This window comes from Rattus norvegicus, chromosome 2 (assembly GCF_021556685.1).
Source record: "Rattus norvegicus strain SHRSP/BbbUtx chromosome 2, alternate assembly SHRSP_T2T, whole genome shotgun sequence".
Taxonomy (NCBI): Eukaryota; Metazoa; Chordata; class Mammalia; order Rodentia; family Muridae; genus Rattus; species Rattus norvegicus.
This window is the reverse complement of record NC_141535.1, coordinates 159,686,748-159,708,379: the sequence shown is the minus strand read 5'-3', so window position 1 is coordinate 159,708,379 and position 21,632 is coordinate 159,686,748. Positions and strand designations below refer to the sequence as shown.

General features: G+C 37.1%; 1 long non-coding RNA gene across 4 annotated transcripts in view; it reads right to left on the bottom strand.

Moving 5' to 3' along the window:
- LOC147996301 (uncharacterized) overlaps positions 1–21,632 on the bottom strand; it is a 425,118-nt gene that overhangs the window by 168,758 nt on the left and 234,728 nt on the right. The window lies entirely within an intron of this gene.

The following is a 21,632-nucleotide window of genomic DNA, read 5'->3' as shown; positions in this document are numbered from 1 at the left end:
TTTTGGAGTTAAAACTTAATTACATCTTACCATTCTTTGCCTTTATCCCACCAGACATTTAGGTACACCCCACTCAGACTGTTTCTCAAATTCATGGCATCTGATTTTTTTTTATTTAGTTGATGTTGTTGTTGTTGTTGTTGTTGGTGGTGGTGGTGGTGGTGGTGGTGGTGGTGGTAGTGGTGGTGTGTTTTCCAAAATATTTAACTACACTATAATCTCAGTCCATAAAATAATATTTATATCTATATTTATAACTATTTACCTATCCCTCATCTATAATATCTATTTATCTGTCTGTCTGTCATTTATATCTATCTAATTTCAGGACTGATTTCGTTGTTTTGAATAACTAAATGGATAACTCTTCCCTAGAAAAGACATTTTCTTCCAGTCATAGAATTCTTTAGTTGTCTATATTTTTGTCTGCAGATAGGAGCTATTGAACTTTACCCTTTCCATGCTATTATGTCTGATGGTGTTATCCTTGTTCAGGTCTTGTTTTAGCAGCCATGTTGCTCAGTGAAGGCTTCCTTACATTTCTAGGAGACATATAAACAAATAATAAATAAACAAAATAAATAATTTAACAAACAAATAGGCAAAACTCTAAACACTGACTCTTAAAGCTGTCATATGCATTGAGTCCTTCAAATAAATTTTCATAAAAAGCTTTTAAAGAGAAACATATAATAAATTACAAATATATTATTTACCTGAAGAAATACTTCATTATCTGATGTTTATTTATTCATAAGTCCAACTGATTTTGTCAATGGGTTTATTTTTGTGCGTGAATGAAGTATTGATCATCTCAAGGCATTGAAAAAAATCAAGTACTATGTCTGTTCCCAAGCAGACACAATACCTCAGACTTTCACTAATGAAGTAACAGAACACCAGCTGCATCCTCCCTTCCCTGCTCTTTATACATCTGGTGGATCTTACAGATTCTCTGCTGGCCAAGTGAATCTGTGTATCAGTCTCCAGCTCAGTTGGAGACCCTTTCCTCAACCACAGGCCATTCTTGCCAGAAGACTGGGTAGGCTGCCTACAAGCCTTCTCTGTTCTCTATGTTCCCCAGGAGACCCAATGCCTCAGGCTAGTCCCAGCTCCATTCTGTCTTCCACCATGTTTATGCCTCCTCTGGATCCCACTCACCAACTACTCCAGGCCTCCCAGAGATCAGCATCTAGTACTGTAATCACCCTAGATCTAACACATGGGTCGCACTGGAAAGAAGAAATAGAATAGATTTTTTTTTCTGGTAAACGGGAAGCCTGTAGCTTATGGTAATAAGAGCAGGAGGGATCAATTGGAGGGAAAGGATATGAGATGGAGAGAGAGAATGTGTGGGAAGAGACAGCTGGAATTGGGGAGTATTTAGGAGACAGTATGGGAAGTAAGTGCATTGGAAAATTCCTGGAATCCATGAGGATTATCTAATTGAGGACTCCTAGCAATGGGGAATACAAGAGTGTGAACTGACCATGTCTCATAGCCAGGCAAGGCTTCCAGTGTGGAGACAGGGTTGCATTTGGTTGAGCTGTTGGGAAAGAAAGGCCTTTTGTGATCCCCAAACAATCCAAGGTGATGATAGGACAGAAGGTTGCTCTCTAAAAACTGACAGCAAGACTCCATTGCTGAGGAAAACATCCATACAGCTAATTGAACTTAATGAGTTTGAGCTGGTGCCTGCGTGGAGCCATCATCCCTACATTTTAGTCTCTAGGGCACAGTTTTCTACTGTGTAGACGATTAAAAGAGAAGCTAGGATACAAACAGTGATGGTCTTTATATGCTTGGCCCAGGGAATGGCATTATTAGAAGGTGTGTCCTTGTTGGAGTAGGTGTGTCACTGTGGGTATGGGCTTTAAGAGACTCATCCTAGCTACCTGGAGGTCAGTATTCTGCTAGCAGCCTTCAGATGAATATGTGCACCTCTCATCTCCTCCTGCACTATGCCTGCCTAGATGTTACCACACTTTCACTTTGATGATAATGGAGTGAACCTCTGAACCTGTAAGCCAGCCCCAGTTAAATGTTGTCCTTATAAGAGTTGCCTTGGTCATGGTATCTTTTCTCAGCTGTAAAACTCTATCTAAGACACCAACCCAGCCATGAAACCTTTGACCTACAATCCTCCAAGCCTGCTTGCAAAATATGTTGGAACAAAGGTGGCAGAGAACTTGTGAGCATAGTCATCGACTGTTTGATTTAATTTGAGTTCCATACCATGAGAGGAAGTCTGTGCCTAACAATTCTGGGATGTTCAGGAACCAGAGACTAGATAGACTGGAGAACTAGGACAAAACCAAATGGGAGTATTCAAAACAAATAAACAAACAAAGCCAAACAACAAACCAACAAAAAACAATGAAATGATAATTAATGATATTCTGTTATACTAATAGAGTGGTGCTTCATCCCGCAGTAAGTGAGAGAATATTCAGAGACATTATGTACTATGAAAGTCTAAAATGGAGTTCATCATCAGGTACCTTTCATCAGAGCTCAGGGCATACTAAGGAAGAGGGATTGGTGGAAAGTTTGTAGGAGACAGAATTGTCAAGCATGGGGCTAGCAGAGGTGTGCACCAAGTCTTCTGTGTATATGTTGTGGCTGTTCACTTGGTGTTTTCATGGGACTCATCACTGTGGAAGCAAGTGTGCCTTTGACTCCTTTGCATGTTTTTGGGACTCTTCCTCCTCCTGAGTTGCCTTGGCCAGCCTCAGTGTGAAGGATTTTTGTCTTGTCTTATTGTATATTTTTTCTCCTGTTTATTACTTGTCTCTTGGAGGCCTGCTTTTTTTTTAACAGAGGGAGTGGATCTAGGGAAAAGAAAGGAGAGAGGTTGGGGGAGAGGCTGGGGGTTGGGGGGAGACTAGAGGGATAGAGGAGAGAAACTGTGGTCAGAATGTTTGTAAGAATAATATATTTTAAATTAAAAAATAAAAATTGTAGAGATATTTAGCAAAAATTATTTCTAATAAGGTGTGTCATTTTTTATTAAGTCTAATAGATAAATAAGAACTTTAGAGCCCTTACAGAAAAAAATTAGCTGCATGTTTCTTCTCTCTTTCAAATAAACATTTATTTGACATATACATTAATGAACAAATAGACACTATTTGAAATATGACATATACTAGACTGGGCTGCCTGCATATGAAACAGTTCTCTGGGTATAGAGGGTACTCGATGGTGACTGCCTTAAATACTCTGCCAAGTGGCTGCCCTTTCTATAAATGATGTTCAACTAGCTGTAGCATGCCCACACTTGCAAAGGCAATAATAGTATGACAGGAAACAGTCAATCAATCATACAATCAAACAAAAACCCAAATCTGAATTGATCCAACACACAAAATGGTCAGTCACTGGTTTGTAAACACATCTCAGGATCTTTTTGAATGCTGTATTTGAAAAGTTCATTCTCTCTTAAATATTTCCTCATCAAGACCATGTTCAAATACTGAATCTTAAAGTTTGAATCCTATGGTTTAAAACGATTTTATGAATTCTTCTTTCTGAATTTTGAAATATGTGACTTATCTTTATTAGGGTTAGTAATGGGGAGGAATGTGTTATTTTGGCTTATACTTCCATAAGTATACTTATACTTCACTGTTCATCCTCCAAAGAATTTAAGGAGAGAAACACAAACAGGGAAGGAATCTGAAAGCAGGAGTTGATGCAGAGGCCATGGAGGACTGCTGCTTGCCAGCTTGTTACTCACACATTGGCTAACCTACTTTCTTTTATTTTTTTCTTTAAAATTTTTTTCATCTTTATTAGATTGGGTATTTCTTATTTACATTTCAATTGTTATTCTCTTTCCCAGTTTCCAGAACAACATTCCCCCAACCCCTCCCCCTCCCCTTCTTTATAGGTGTTCCCCTCCCCATCCTCCCCTGACTACCACCCTCCTCCTAACAATCCCGTTCACTAGGGGTTCAGTCTTGGCAGGACCAAGGGCTTCCCCTTCCACTGGTGCTCTTACTAGGTTATTCATTGCTACCTATGACGTTGGAACCCAGGGTCAGGCCATGTATAGTCTTTGGGTAGTGGCTTAGTCCCTGGAAGCTCTGGTTGGTTGGCATTATAGTTCATATGGGGTCTTAAGCCCCTTCAAGCTCTTTCAGTCCTTTCTGAGATTCCTTCAATGGGGGTCCCGTTCTCAGTTCAGTGGTTTAATGATGGCATTCGCCTCTGTATTTGCTGTATTCTGGCTGTGTCTCTCAGGAGCGATCTACATCCGGCTCCTGTCAGCCTGCACTTCTTTGCTTCATCCATCTTATCTAGTTTGGTGGCTGTATATGTGTGGGCCACATGTGGGGCAGGTTCTGAATGGGTGTTCCTCCCGCCTCTGTTCTAAACTTTGCTTCCCTATTCCCTCCCAAGGGTAGTCTTGTTCCCCTTTTAAAGAAAGAGTGAAGCATCTACATTTTGGCCATCCTTCTTGAGTTTTATGTGTTCTGTGCATCTAGGGTAATTTGAGCACTTGAACTGGCGAGGATGTGGAGAAAGAGGAACACTTCTCCATTGTTGGTGGGATTGCAGACTGATACAACCATTCTGGAAATCAGTCTGGAGGTTCCTCAGAATATTGGACATTGAACTACCTGAGGACACAGCTATACCTCTCTTGGGCATATACCCAAAAATGCCCCAACATATAACAAATACACATGCTCCATTATGTTCATAGCAGCCTTATTTGTACTTGGCAGAAGCTGGAAAGAACCCAGATGCCCTTCCACAGAGGAATGGATACAGAAAATGTAGTATATCTACACAGTGGAATATTACTCAGCTATCAAAAACAATGAATGAACAATTTATGAAATTCATAGGCAAATGGATGGAACTGGAAAATGTCATCCTGAGTGAGGTAATCCAATCACAGAAAAACACACATGGTACGCACTCATTGATAAGTGGATATTAGCCAAAATGCTCGAATTACCCTAGATGCTAACCTACTTTCTTAGCTATCCCAGGACAACTAGGACAGAGATGGCACCACCCACAATGCTCTGGACCCTCCTCCCCCAATTACTAACTTAAAAAACTCTATTACAGCTTGATTTTATGGAGGCATAATCTCAACCGAGATTCTTCCTCCCCAATGACTCTAGCTTGTATCAAGCTGACATAAAACTAGTCAGTATAGAGCTAACGATTTTGTTCTATGTGTGCTCAATGGTTAATATGGAAATCCATCAATCATTGATCCTAATTCAGAGTTGATATCCTATGTCTACAAATACATCACATGAAATTTCATATTATCATATTTTATTTAAAATGAATATTCTAAGTTTAGTAAAATTACATTTTACTTTTATAAATATTCCATCCAAAATGCTATATACCCGTGGAAGTTCAAAGTACAATACTTATTTAATCTCAACTATTTATGAGTCTCACACCAAATAATATCAAGGCCTCCTTCACACACACACACACACACACACACACACATAAATACAGAACTCAAGTGTGTTTTCTGCTCTAGGCTTAAGTTGTCCTCTTAGCTTTGTGACTTAAGTAAATGAGATTTCAGATATCTGTCATCATACCAGCAACATTTTTAATCTCATTTACTTCAAAGCCTTTTGTCTAAATCAGATTGTATAGAGCAGAACATATATATCAAAATGAAATATTTTGTACAAATTAGCATAACTTATTGGATTTAGTCTTTAATGCAAATCGTTTAGTAAAGGAAGAAGTATACTAATAAGTCTAACATTACTTAGTATTTTGCATTTTTATTAATATTTATTTCAATAAAATACTTTTATATTTTAAAAACTTTGAAGTAAACCTTAATCTCAAGAAAAATTATTATAATTATTGTTAACTGGCATGACTTCTAGATAACTGTTATCAATCTGCTGATTGGAGTTCTTTTTCTCTGTCTAGATAAGAATTGTGGGTAAAAATCTCTTCCAGTAATTGAGAGCCTTTGGAAGATCTACCTAGATCCAGAACGTTATAGCCTAACTTCTGAAGCTATAATTCTCAGTGATTCACAGAAATATGATACCCCAGACTCAAATAGTATGCAAAAGCAAAGATTGTTTTATTCTGCAGAAGTCCAGCATGCCGGGATCTACCATTTACCAAGAGGGAGACACCCAGATAAGCTCATAGACTCAATTTAAAGCAGACTAGGAGAATTCCAGGGAAGGAATTTATCTTAGTTGGTTAGGTTGGTCTCTAGGGTATGGAAGTCTTTGGGATTGCCTAGGGCTCTGGGAGCATTTTATAACCATTGCTGAGAGAAAGCCTAGAAACAATTGCTAGGGAAACCCGGAAACAGTTGCTGACTCACTGCTCTTGCCTCTGGCTAGGAGGTCTAGCAGCTTCTGATGGAGCAGCTTGCTTTACACCCTTGTCTGGACTACCCCAGTTCTGGAACACAGAAATTTAGGTCTACTCTCTTGAACTGCCAGATTAAAGCCTGTTTTGGGGTAAGCCTGTCTCAGTCCCCTCAAAGCCCGCTCCAGTATCACTGGGTGTACTTACTGGTTTGTTGGAGTTTTAAACAACTGAGGCTCAGTGCTTGGCAGCTTCTGTGAGGCTGAATTGGACATTTTGTAGCCATATGCTTTCAGAGTAGTTTCAGATATAAGACTGTATTCCTATACTGGCAATAGCATACATCCTGAGGTTAGCATATTGGGATCCTCAGCCCTTAACAGAGTCTATTGTTTAAGTTCTTGGGCCAAACCTTGGACTTCTGGTTATCATTGCCCAACAGGTGGACATTTTCCAGCCATCTGGACTCACATGGTTTCTTATCTTTAGGTCCTTACTGTTCACATGTCTTTGTTGCCTATATTTTTCTTTGGTAGTATATCAGTTCTTTCACTAAACCCCAGCTACTATTTTAACAATACAAAAACTGCTGCTGCTGAGCCTGCCCTGCTGCTCTTACCATAGCTTTCTCTTCCTCTTGCTAAGCCAGCTCTCTGTACCGGCAATGATGACCTAAATTTACGAAGGAAAAGATCATTTGAATGATGCCCTTTTTTCCATTTTTTTAAAAAAATTATTTTCTTGGATATTTTATGTATTTACATTTCAAATGTTAACCGCTTTCCCTGTTCTCTCATACCCACCTCCCTTGCTTCTATGACAATGCTCCCATTCTCACCCACCCACTCCAACTTCAACGCCCTAGCATTATCCTACATTGGGGAAATGAGTCTTCACTTCCCCAGAGTCAAGAACTTTTCCTTGTAGTGATGTTGGACTATGCCATTCTCTTTTAGACATGTGGCTGGAGTCATGGGTCCCTCCATGAGTACTCATTGGATGATGGTTTAGTCCCTAGGGGATCTGGGGGCTTCTTTTTGGTTGATATTGTTCTTCCTGTGGGGTTGCAAACCCCTTCAGCTCCTTCAGTCTTTTCTCTAACTCCTCCATTGGGTCTCCTTTTTCAGTCCATTGGTTAGCTGTAACTATCCTCATCTATATCAGTAGGCTGTGGCAGAGCCTCTCAGGAGACACCCATATCTGGCTCTTGTCAGCAAGCACTTCTTGGCATCAGCAATAGTGACTGGGTTTTGTGGCTGCATATGGAATGGATCCCCAGGTGAGACAGTTTCTGCATGATCTTTTCTTCAGTCCCTGCTACTCTTTGTCCATGAATTTCCTCCCGTGAGCATTTTGTTCTCCCTTCTTGAATAATGCTTTTATTAATCTTGACGAGACAATAGAAGTAGGCAAAATAGGAGTACATCTCCTGTCCAGTTCATAAAGAGAGCCAAACGTTCTGCTTATATGGTCAATGAGATGTGTTCATACCAATTAGAGCAGACCTTTAAGCAAAGAAGGACTGTGTTTCCCCCCCAATAAAGGAAATAGCATTTAAATGAGAAATTGAGCTTGTATCAAATTATAGCAGTGCCTATGAATATGAAGGACTATATTTGCAGCAGTTACAAGTCTTCTGCTGTTCTGAAAGAGAAAGTGTACACATATTCCTCTGCTAGGATTGTAACAGTAAAAGCTAAAGTAAAAAAAAAAAATCTGTCAAAAGATGATTGAAACAACTAAAGAAGGATGGATACGTCCAGAATTCAGAACTGTGCATCAGTAGTAAAGAGTTGTGACTGAAAGGGGTCTTCCTCAAGGTATTTCTAGAGTGTTCAAAAAAGCAAGTGTTGTTTCAGATTGGCCCAGAAAGCTGCCTCACTGGCAGATGGAGCGCTGATAGCTATCATTCAAGGAGTCAACAACCCAATGGACAATAACTTACTGATTTACATGAGAACAAAGAGAGGGAATGAGGGGCTGACTATTTACAAAAGACTTACTATTAAAATTCCTAATGAATTTTTACCAGAGTTTAATAGCTGCTGAATAATGTTTAACACCTGTTCAAGTGCCCCAGAGAGAGGTGATTCTTATCTCACCTGCTTCACAATCTGAGATCAGTAAATTTTAATCTCTTAGTAATAAAATTATTTATTAAATGTAAATTAATAATGTCATTGTGTTTTGCAATAAATGATGAGTTATATAAATAGAGTTTTAAAATATTAATACTTTAAAAGTAATTTAAAAAATGGTTTTAAAATCACATTAATCACACATATATACAGTTGACATTAAGTGGTTATTTTTTTTTCTTTTTTTTTTTTTTCGGAGCTGAGGACCGAACCCAGGGCCTTGCGCTTGCAAGGCAAGCGCTCTACCACTGAGCTAAATCCCGAACCCCTAAGTGGTTATTTTTTAAAAATATATAACAAAGGCATTAAATAACACTATAGTCATAGAACGCTATATGCTGTATTTTATTATGACTTTAATCAGTAATCAAGAAGGAATAATAGATTTAGAAGACATTTTAATGCAGAAATGTGTTTTCTGCCATAATCATTTAAAATAACCATGAAAAAGAAACAATTGTGTACTAAAATTGTTTTAATTGGCCATAAAATTGTTATTGTTAACTGGGATCAGTGGAAGTCATTCCCAGAGTTGAAATATATTGTCTTGATTAAAACACTTCTACATTTTAGCTTGGCTCAGGTTAACTACTTAGCTCTGGGAAAATAAAAGCTACAATTCATTGCATACATCTTTAAATAATAAAGTTTACTACTTGATACAAATAAGCGTTGGAGAAGTATTAATCTTCAAATCCTTAAGGGATAAGAAGTTCCATTCAACTGCACTATCCATGATCACATGATGAAATGGTACTCTAGAAGACCAAGTCCTGACCCAGGTGTGAAATATTCTCATGAGTCTTTTGTAGTTCATTTCCTAGGTTTAAAGACTTTCGCAAACAATTCAGTTTATAAGTCAAAGCATGAAATGTTCCAAATTATCTGTTAGGCAGAAAAAAAGATATAATTTCAAATTCTTATAGTTCTTTTTCAAATTTGAAATAATCACTGTAAAAACCACCAGTGTAGATTATTTACATGTTTTGAAAAATCTCAGCTTATACTGACTTGATCATACTGTGAATTGTGTGAGGTTTTACTGTCAATTTTCAGAAATTGACAGCAGAATTGTATAAAAATTTGCTACCTTGCCACGTATTCAATTTTTTCTTATAGAGCTCATAGATGATAATCAGCTATAAAACTGATTATAGAAGGTTGGACTGACAGAGTTAGAATACACTTTATTCTCCATAAGAAACAAACTTATGATTAGGGGGATGATTTTCAATTACTGTTAAAATTGACTGAGAAATAATAATGTTCAAGAATAGAAAGTCTACTTAGAATATTAATAGCATCTTATGCTATCTGTTGCTATGATGAACAAAGGAAGTTATTCAAAATTTTTAAAATGAATAGACTGCTAGGAGAACACAGCTGTAAAACAGTAAACACTAGCTGTGAATTTATCTGGGATGTAGTTTGGAGAGAACTTGATTTTGGTTTCCAGTGAGCATATTCAGGGGCTCACAGCTGCCAGTAACTCCAGTTCCAAGGACCTGACACTCTCTACTATTCTCTGCTGGCACTTGCACTCAGGTACACACACACATAAACACATACACATACATTCACACACATACACACTCACATGAACACCAATGCACATGCACACACAAGCATGCATGCATACACACACAATAAAAAATAAAAAAAATTTTTAGAGGAAAAAAAATCATTCCATGCATTTCATGTTCTTCGTATGTTTCACTACCTTTGAAAATGTTCTTCAAATACCATGTTCTTAAAATAAAATCCTTTAAGTAATATGCCAATGATATACTAAATAATTTTTGGAAGTAATGAGTGTTAGATAAGGTTGAAGTATTATATACCATTGAATTTCCATGCCACAGTGACTTTGGAAATATTATAAATATTATTCTTGACCCAGCAGCAAAGTCCTTATCAGATAATGAGAAGATGCAGACAATATAGTTGGGCTTGTCAGGTTTCAGTACTATAAACTAATGGACAATTGTTTTAATTTTTAAATATCATCTAGTCTGGCATTCCATTTCTTGTAACATAAAATATACTAATGCAATGTTTGTAAAGCAAATTATCAATTCTTTAAATGTGCATCAAAGAAAAATATAGTATTTTGTAAGTTATGTTTGTTTAGTTATGTTTGTTTGTACTAAAAGGAAATCTTATTCTGTTACTCTGCGTGGTCTCCAACAGACAGGTACAATAAGCCTTTGTCTTTCAGCATTTTGTCAGTGACCAGAGGTGTCATCAGTATAAGTGGATTTGCATGTATATGTTAAAGTGAGATACTGTGCTATAACAGGAAAAAAGTTACAGGTAAATTAGTCTCCTTAAAATGTTAATTTAAATATGAATGTTTAAAAATTATAAAGTCATTTGGGGATTAGTATAGTATTGATACAGTATTTCCAAGATAAAGATAAACAAACCAAAGGCTTGAAATCTGCTGGCTTTAAAATAATGAGACACAGTAATCAAAGAAGTGTAATTCTTAATGACATAGTAACCTCAGACACTCAGCTCATGAGCAGGGGAAACATTCCAAATTGGAAACCTGGAAAAAAAATAAAATCTTTAAATTATTGTTATTGGAAAAATCATACTTTTAAATGTTTAGCAAATCATAGATCAATTATTAATCATGATTGTAGTCATAAACATATGGTGAGGAAGATTAGCACTATCACTGTTATTAGGTCAAAGGACGTGTCCTATTGTCAAAGATAGAACATTAGCAGTTCAGTATTACATGCACTATAGTTTCAGTGGTTGTTTTCACGTTTAAAACTATGTGCAGTTGGTTTGAATTTTCAAAGAATCAGTATCTCCTATTATTACTTCCTGACTCTCATTATTCAGTTACTATGAGACTTAGATTTTAACAATGATACTTCTTATTTGAAAGGTTGATAGAGTTTAAAACTAATTTTTTTATTTTATTTTTTAAATTTATTTGGAACCCATCCCTCAGCTCCCTGTACCCAAATCCCATGGGAGAGAGAGCTGAACTCCCAGAAGTGTGGACAATCCTGAGACCTCAGGACAGACCTCTATTTCTGCCCACTTCTTCTCACATTTCTAGCCCAAGAGGAAACTGAATAGTGCCTCTGGATACAGGAATATAGGAGCAGTCAGCAGCAGGAACCAACTGCTTTCTTGCTGCACCCAAAAATGAACTGAACCAGTACTTCAGCTCTCTGCACCCAAATCCTGTGGGGAGGAGAGCTGGACCGTTAGAAGTGCAGACTCTCCTGAGATCCCAGAGAAGACAAATACTTACTGCCCAAATTCCTGACCCTAGAGGAAATCACCTAGTGCCATCTGTGCCCCTTGGGCACAGGGACCTAGGAGCAGTCGGCGGTAAGAGCCTTCAGGTATCTGCCTGTGCTGAGAGCTAAAAGCCAGTCACCAGAAGTGCCTATACACCATATCCAGCTGAAAGAAAACAGGGGTAGAGGAGTGCTGACACACAGGCCTCCAGGAGGGCCAAGGTACTTTCAGAGTAAACAAGACAAGCCAACACCAGAGACAACCTGACTGCAAGATGCAAGCACAGAAAACTAAGCAACAGAAACCAAGACTACTTGGCATCATCAGAGCCCATTTCTCCAACCAAAGAAAATAATATATATCCAAACACACCAGAAAAGCAAGATTTACATTTAAAATCACATTTTAGGATGGTGATGGAGGATTTTAAGAAGGACATAAAAAACTCCCTCAAAGAAATACAGGACAAAGCAGGTAAAAAATAAAAGCCCTTAAAGAGGAAACACAAAAATCCCTTAAAGAATCTCTTAAAGAATTACAGGAAAACACAACCAAGTAGGTGAAGAAAATGGACAAAACCATACAGAATTTAAACATTGAAATAGAAACAATAAATAAAACACAAAGGGAGACAACCCTGGAATTAAAATCCTAGGGAAGAGATCAGGAGTCATAGATGTAAGTACCACCAACAGAATACGAGAGATAAAAGAGAGAATCTCTGGGGCAAAATATGCCATAGAAAGCATCAACACAAACATCAAAGATAACATAAAATGCACAAAGTTCCTAGTACAAAACATCCAGGAAATCCAGGACACAATGAAATCCAATCTAAGGGTAATTGGTATAGAAGAGAGTGAAGACTCCCAACTTAAAGGACCAGTAAATATCTTCAACAAAATTATAGAAGAAAACTTTTCTAAAGTAAGAGATGTCCATAAACATACAAGAAGCCTACAGAACTCCAAATAGATTGGACCAGAAAAGAAATTTCTCCTGTCACATAATAGTCAAAACACCAAATGCATAAAACAAAGAAGGAATTTTAAAAGCAGTAAGGAAAAAAAGGTCAAGTACAATATAAAGAATTACAACAGACTTCTCACCAGAATCTATGAAAGCCAGAAGATCCTGGGCAGATGACATACAGACCCTAAGAGAACACAAATGCCAGCCCAGTTTATTTTATACAGCAAAACACTCGATTAATATAGATGGAGATACCAAGATATTCCATGACAAAACCAAATTTGCACAATTATCTTCCTACAACTGTGCATAGGATAATAAATGGAAAACTCCATATAAGGTAGGAAACTACACCTTAGAAAAAAACAAGACAATAATCTCCTTGCAACAACACCAAAAGAAGAGAGACATAGAAGCATAATTACACTTCTAACAACAAAAATAACAGTAAACAAAAATCACTATTCCTTAATAGCTCTTAACATGAATGGACTCAATTCCCCAATAAAAAGACATAGACTAACAGACAGGAACTATAAAGAGGAACTGGCATTTTGCTGCATACAGGAAACACCTCAGAGACAAAGATAGACACTACCTCAGAGTAAAAGCCTGGAAAACAAACTTCCAAGCATATGGTCCAAAGAAAGAAGCTGGAGTAGCCATTCTAATATTGAATAAAATCAACTTTCAACCAAAAGATATCAAAAAAGATAAAGAATGTCATTTCATATTCATCAAACGAAAAATCCACCAAGGTGAACTCTCAATCTTAAATATCTATGCTCTAAATGCAAGGGCATCGACATTCATAAAAGAAACTTTAATAAAGCGCAAAGCACACATTGCACCTCCCACAGTAATCATAGGAGATTTCAACACCCCACTCTCATCAAAGGACAGATCATGGAAAAAGAAATTAAACAGAGACATAGACAGACTAAGAGAAGTCATGAACCAAATGGATTTAACAGATATTTATGGAAAATTTCACCCTAAAACAAAAGAATTTAACTTTTTCTCAGCACCTCATGCTACCTTCTCCAAAATTGACCATATAGTCTGTCACAAAACAGGCCTCATCAACAGATACAGAAAGATAGAAATAATCCCATGCATCTATGAGACCACCACAGACTAAGGCTGGTCTTCAATAACAACATAAATGGCAGAAAGTCCACTTATACATGGAAGTTGAACAATGCTCTACTCAATGATAACTGGGCCAAGGAAGAAATAAAGAAAGAAATTAAAGACTGCTTAGGATTTAAGGAAAATGAAGGCACAGCATACCCAAACTCATGGGACACAATGAAAGAAGTGTCAAGAGAAAAAATCATAGCTCTGAGTACCTCTGAAATGAAACAGGAGAGATCATACATTAGCAGTTTGACAGCATGCCTAAAAACTCTAGAACAAAAAGAAACAAGTACACCAAAGAGGAGTAGAGGGCAGGAAATAAGCAAACTCAGGGCTGAAATCAACCAAGTAGAAACAAAAAAGGACTATACAAAGAATCAGCAAAACCAGAAGCTGGTCCATTGAGAAAATCAATAAGATAGATAAATCTGTAGCAAGGCTAACAAGATGGCAAAGAGTATGTCCAAGTTACCAAAAGTAGAAATGAAAAGGGAGACATAACAACAGTATCTCAGGAAATTCGAAAACTCATCAGATCCTACTACAAAGGCCTATATTCAATAAAACTTGAAAACTGGAGGAAATAGACAATTTTCTAGACAAATACCAGGTACCAAAGTTAAAGCAGGATCAAATAAACCATCTAAATAATACCAAAACTCATAAAGAAATAGTAGCAGTTATTAAAAGTTTCCCACCTAAAAGAGCCCAGGACCAGATAGGTTTAGTGCAGAATTCTATCAGATCTTCACAGAAAACCTCATACCAATACTATCCAAACTATTCCACAAAATTGAAACAGAGGGAGCACTACCAAATTCCTTCTAGAAAGCCACAATTACTCTTATACCTAAACCACACAAAGACCCAACAAAGAAAGAGAACTTCAGACCAATTTCCCTTATGATTATCAATGCAAAAATACTCAATAAAATTCTTGCAAACCTAATCTAAGAACACATCAAAATGATCATCCATCATGACCAAGTAGGCTTCATCCCAGGTATGCAGGGATGGTTCAATATACTGGAAACCATCAACACAATCCACTATATAATAAACTCAAAGATAAGAACCACATGGTCATTTCATTAGATGCTGAGAAAGCATTTGACAAAATTCAACACCCCTTCATGATAAAAGTCCTGGAAAGAACAGGAATTCAAGGCCCATTCCTAAACATAGTAAAAGCCAAATACAGCAAACCAGTAGCTAACATTACACTAAATGGAGAGAAACTTGAAGCAATCCCACTAAAATCAGGCACTAGACAAGGCTGCTCATTGTCTCCCTACTTATTCAATATAATTCTTGAAATCCTAGCCAGAGCAATTAGACAACAGAAGGAGGTCAAAGGGATACAAATTGAAAAGGAAGAATTAAAATATCACTATTTGCAGATGATATGATAGTATAGTTAAGTGACCCCAAAAATCTACCCCAGATCTACTAAGCCTGATGAACAACTTCAGCAAAATGGATGGGTATAAAATTAACTCAAACAAATGGCAACCAACAGATTGGGAAAAGACCTTTACTATTCTTACATCAGATAGAGAACTAATATCCAAATATACAAAGAACTCAAAAAGTTAGACTCCAGAGAGCCAATTAACCTTATTAAAATGGGGTACAGAACTAAACAAAAAACTCTCAGCTAAGGAATATGCAATGTCTGAGAAATACCTAAAGAAATGCTCAACATCCTTAGGGAATTGCATATCAAAACAACCCTAAGATTCCACCTCCCACCAGTCAGAATGGCTAAGATATAAAACTCAGATGACAACAGATGCTGGAGAGGATTTGATGAAAGAGGAACACTCTTCTATTGTTGGTGGGATTGCAAACTGGTACAACCACTCTGGAAATCAGTCTGGAGGTGCCTCAGAAAATTGGACATTGTACTACCTGAGGACCCAGCTATACCACTACTGGGCATATACCCAAAAGATGCTCCAATGTACAACAAAGACATAAGACTATGTTCATAGCTGCCTTGTTTATAATAGCCAGAAGCTGTAAAGAACCCAGATGCTCTTCAACATAGGAATAGATACAGAAAATATGGTACATATACACAATGGAGTACTGCTCAGATATTAAAAACAATGACTTCATGAAATTCATAGTCAAATGGAATGAACTAGAAAATATCCTGAGTGGTGTACCCCAATCACAGAAAAGCACACATGGTATGCATTAGTACATATTAACCCCAAAGCTCCAATTACCCAAGATACAACCCGTAGACCATATGAAGGTCAAGAAGAAGGATGACCAAAGTGCAGATGCTTCACTCTTTCTTAAAAAGGGGGAACAAAAATTTTCATAAGAGTGGATATGGAAGCAAAGTTTGGAACAGAGCCTGAAGGATCAGCCATTCAGAGCCTGCCTCACATGTGCCTCATATATATATATATATATATATATATATATATATATATATATATATATATATATATATATATATATATATATGTGTGTGTGTGTGTGTGTGTGTGTGTGTGTATGTATATACATATATATACATATATATATATATACATATATATATAGCCACCTAAAGTGGAAAAAAATTGATGATACTAAGAAGTGCATGATAACAGGAACTGGATACAGTTGTCTCCTGAGCATGTTAAATATGGAGAAGAATGCTAGCAGCAAACCATTGAACTCAGAGCTCGACTCCAGTTAGAGGAATTAGAGAAAAGATTGAAAGAGTTGAAGGTTTGAAGAGCTGCAACCATATAAGAAAAATAATGCAAACTAACCACAGCTTCCAGGGACTAATTTACTACCCAAAGACTATACATGGACTGACCCATGTCCCCAGCTGCATATGTAGCAGAGGATGGCCTTATTGTGCACCACAGTAAGGAGAAGCCCTTGGTCTAGCCAAGGGTGTACCCCCAGTGTAAGGGAATGTTGGTGTTGGGGAGTGAAGGGGTTTGGAAAGGGAACAGGATACCCCTGTAGAAGGGGAGGGAAGGATAGGGGGCTTACTGACAGGAAACTGGGAAAGGGAATAAGGTTTGAAATATAAATAAAGAAATATCCAATACATTAAAAGCAATTTTTGACACGTTAATATTTTATAAATAAGTAATTTTGAAACAATACTTAATAAAAACCCGAGTACCTAGCAAGGCCTTCTTAAAAGAAGACAGAATGTGTTACATATAAATATGATTTAAGCAATAGCTTTTCACAAAAGCATAAATATTATACTGAGAGATAATGTTCAGATAGCTAGAGATGGGTGAGTTAGCAGATGACATATCCAGATTAATACATATCTATAAGGAAAGAAAAGCAGTTGATCTTTGTTTACATTGTTTGTGCATGGTCTCCTCAAGAATAGGGACCTGCATTTCACCTCTGGAGATAGCCAGGGGCAAGAGCTATATGTTTTGGGGAGTTTCTTAGACATTTTTCCTCACAGAACTCAAAAAAAGCTTCCTTTTTCTGGTATTCAGAATTTTTTGAGGTGGTCTTTGACATTTAAACAGAGCACCATTAACTCAGACAAGAAAAGTTCCCTAAAACTACTTAAACACATTTATAAACGGAATTGACTTGATTGCCTCTTCCATGAGAACTAGCTCTCACAATACCGAAGGTGCCATACAAGCTTCCAAAGGAAGGAGGTAATCAAAATTCATAGCCTTCTATGATGCCTATAAATTACATTAATGAGAAGCATGGCAAATAACCCTAAGGGTGCAGCAATGACACACATACCTTGGTAGTAACCAACAGCTCTTAAGACCAGTTCAACAATAAGGAGGACAAGCCTCCTTATTGCTCCTCCTGATGCTAGAAATACAGACAATTACTCAGAGATAATGAAGTAGTTAAGTCATGGTTATTGGAGGAGAATCTAAGACCATTCAGTTGCTAAACAAATATAATGCCTTGAAAAATTTATAAAATTTGTCATCAAAGTGACTTCTTTGTGCAACAGTCAGAGACCACTACAGAAAGCCATAACCAATCAAAATGTAGAACTATAGAACCCAGTTCTTAGGGAGACATCTACAAAACAATCCTGCAGCTGAGGATCAGATAAGATTTTTAAAGGGAGGGCTGAAAGATTATGAAAGTCAGAGAATCAGGAACTTGGCTGTTAGATTGTGTTCCTCGTAATGAGAGAAGCTACACCCCCAAACCCTAATCAACATAATACCCAACATTACATGTTGAAGAAAGATGACACCAATGAACAAACCAAACTGGATGAAGAAATCCCCACAAGACCTTAACCCTGAACAAAGCCCTATAGGCAACTGAGAAAAGCTTGGGAATGGGTGAGGTGCCCTTCCCAGGGAAGAGCATACTAATTGATTGTCCAGTATCAAATAGTGAGGAATAAAAACATACATACAGGATGCATTATACATGCCAAACAAGTTATATTTAGGAATATATATTTATATACATATATGTATAGGCATGGTGTTAAGATTTGTATACAAAAAGAGTGTGATTTTGAAGAAGACTATAGAGTAGTATATGGGAGGGTTGGAAAGGAGAAAAGGAAAGAAGATATATTGAAAGTAAATTAAAATTTCAAAATTATAAACAAAAACATATAATTACATCACATTCCCTATATTTTTCCTCCCTCATATATGTTCTAGAATTACCTTCCTCCCAAATTCAGTCTGTTTTCATTATTAGTACTTAAATACATACAAATGAATACAGACATAACTATCATCTGATTGATCTGTTGAATGTTGCCTGAATATGCATTTTTCTAGGGATGACCATTAGGTATTGGATAACCACGACTAATTCATCATCTTTTAGATGTTGTTAATTTTTTGTGCTCTTCTTCTAAGGATGTGTTCTGTGAGCTTTCTCTAACCTGTATTAGAAAGTCACCTGGTATTGTCATTTTCTATTTTGTTTATTCTGCTACCCTATTGAGATTTCATGGGTGTACATCCTGGTCATATTTAGAAGGTACACCATCACAGTAGTTCCTCCAATTTTCTGCACACTTAAGAAAAATTTAATTTTTAGAAAGAACCACTATTATAAATAGTAAGAACAAGGGGAAAATCACTTTCAGTAGATAATGTAAGGGATAATTTGAATTCTATACTGCTTTATAAGCATGTAGTAAAATTAAAAACTTTAAAGTATCTAATTTTTAAAGCTAACTCAGGGTTTATTTATTGTTTAGAGCCCATATATTATTGACGCTCAAGCCATTCTTTACTTTTTATTTCTTTCTGAGGCATGGCCTCATTTAATTCTGACTGGCCTAACCCTCACTGTGTTCACCAGGCTGGCTTAACCCTCACTGTGTTCACCAGGCTGTCCTAGCCCTCACTGTGTTCGCCAGGCTGGCATGGAACTCACTTGGCTAGCTTCTATATCATAGAAATATACCTGCTTCCACATCCTGAGTTCTGGTTTAAATCATGGGCCACCACACTCAGCTTAATCTTACATATTTTCAATAAATTAAATCAAACTACAGTTTTATTATCTTCAAAGAAATTAAGCTTTTAATTTCTCTTGAGAAAAATGTTACAATTAATAAGTAACTATTCCTCCTGAGAAAAATCTTACAATTAAATAAGTACTGAGAAAATCAACTTCACGTCACAATAACTAATGAATGTAATGTTGAATGTACAGATTTCTATTTATATAATATAATTTTGTTTTTATTATATTTTGATAACTAAATACATATAGTTCAAAAACAGAGGTAAAATATCTATGCTATTAAAGTGATGAACTACATCTGAAACTTACAAAAGAATCATTATAAAAGGCTTTTAAGTTTGTTTATACATAATGAATTCACTATGATACTTAAGGAACTTTGTAATGAATGATGCTTATCATAGTGGTTCAATTTTTATATTCAATAATAAAGACATATTTATAGATAAATGAAACTATATAGGCTCCATAATTCTGAATTATAAATTATCTCTACCAAAAGCTAGTAAGTTTAGCTACCTCATAAATTTTGCTGAAATTCACCCAAATCATACAAATAATATTTAGGAATAATAATGGTAAATATTATATATTGCACCTCTACCCAATATATAAAATTATTTATATTAGAGAACATATTACTTGAATAGCTGAGAGCATATTTGCATAAGTAATAAACAATATTGTGGTGCGAAATCATATATGTTCATAAAATGAAATTTAATGACACAGAAAGAAATTGAGACTTCTTTTTCACAACATTACAGAAAAGCAAAGGAAAATATATCTTTAAATAATTTCAAAGACCAAAATTTGTCAGGCCTCCCTCATATTCATAAGCATGATTAAAACCGTTGTTGACAATACACTGCATGTACATATTGTTTCATTTTTTCCATTGTATTAGGAAGAAGAAAATAAGCTTGAGTGTGAATATAATGTAACTTTTGAAGTGTATGTTATGGCGGTGAGAATAGTTTGACAAAATGGCTGAAGTAAGCATGAAAAGTTTATAGTTCTATGGAGGTGTTTATTTGGTGTTGATGCCTTTCGGGGATGGGTTTATCCTGTGATTTGAAGGAAGAGCTAGCATGTATTCTAAGCAGAGCTTTACCATTACAATACTTTAAAAATACTTCACATAGTTTTCATACAGTACTGGTAGAATTAGAAATTTAAATATGTATTAGTTTTATGTAAAGAAAAATGATTGTGTGCTTAGCAATTGTGTTGAAAAACAAGGGGTTTTACAGTGTGACATCATCCCTCCCCTGACCTTGGCAGTGTTTATGAGATGGTTAGCTTGGGTGTAATAAAAAGTCTGGAACACATAAAGAATCCGTTACAGGTATGAAACTTAGTTGTGCCCAACTAATGGCTCACATATCAAAAACAGAAGGATGATGCATAGAACAAGAACAGCTAAGGAGATCATGCAAGTCATGTAATGAAGGACAGCTGTGTCTGAAATGTGAATCCTAGTTTTCATCAGGGAAACACAATTATATAATGATAAACGACAATTGCGAACGAAATAAATATGTACATACATTATTAAATATTGTGTTTTATTTTTCCTACACTATGAAAGAGCAGAACAGAGCTCTCTGCTCCCAGACCCGGTGAGAGAGAGACCCAACCGCCTGGTCAGGTGGGCACTCCTGAGGCTGCAGAGCGGAAGAGACCACCAACACTGCTCACCCCTGCCCACATCCCTGGCCCAAGAGGAAACTGTATAAGGCCTCTGGGCTCCCGTGGGGGAGGGCCCAGGAGCGGCAGGACCCCTGCCAGAGACACCTCCGGACCCTGAAGGAAACAGACCGGATAAACAGTTCTCTGCACCCAAATCCCGTGGGAGGGAGAGCTAAACCTTCAGAGAGGCAGACAAGCCTGGGAAACCAGAAGAGACTGCTCCCTGCACACACATCTCGGACGCCAGAGGAAAAAGCCAAAGATCTTCTGGAACCCTGGTGCACTGAAGCTCCCAGAAGGGGCGGCACAGGTCTTCCTGGTTGCTGCCGCTGCAGAGAGCCACTGGGCAGCACCCCACGAGAGAACCTGAGCCTCGGGACCACAGGTAAGACCAAATTTTCTGCTGCAAGAAAGCTGCCTGGTGAACTCAAGACACAGGCCCACAGGAACAGCTGAAGACCTGTAGAGAGGAAAAACTACACGCCCGAAAGCAGAACACTCTGTCCCCATAACTGACTGAAAGAGAGGAAAACAGGTCTATAGCACTCCTGACACACAGGCTTATAGGACAGTCTAGCCACTGTCAGAAATAGCAGAACAAAGTAACACTAGAGATAATCTGATGGC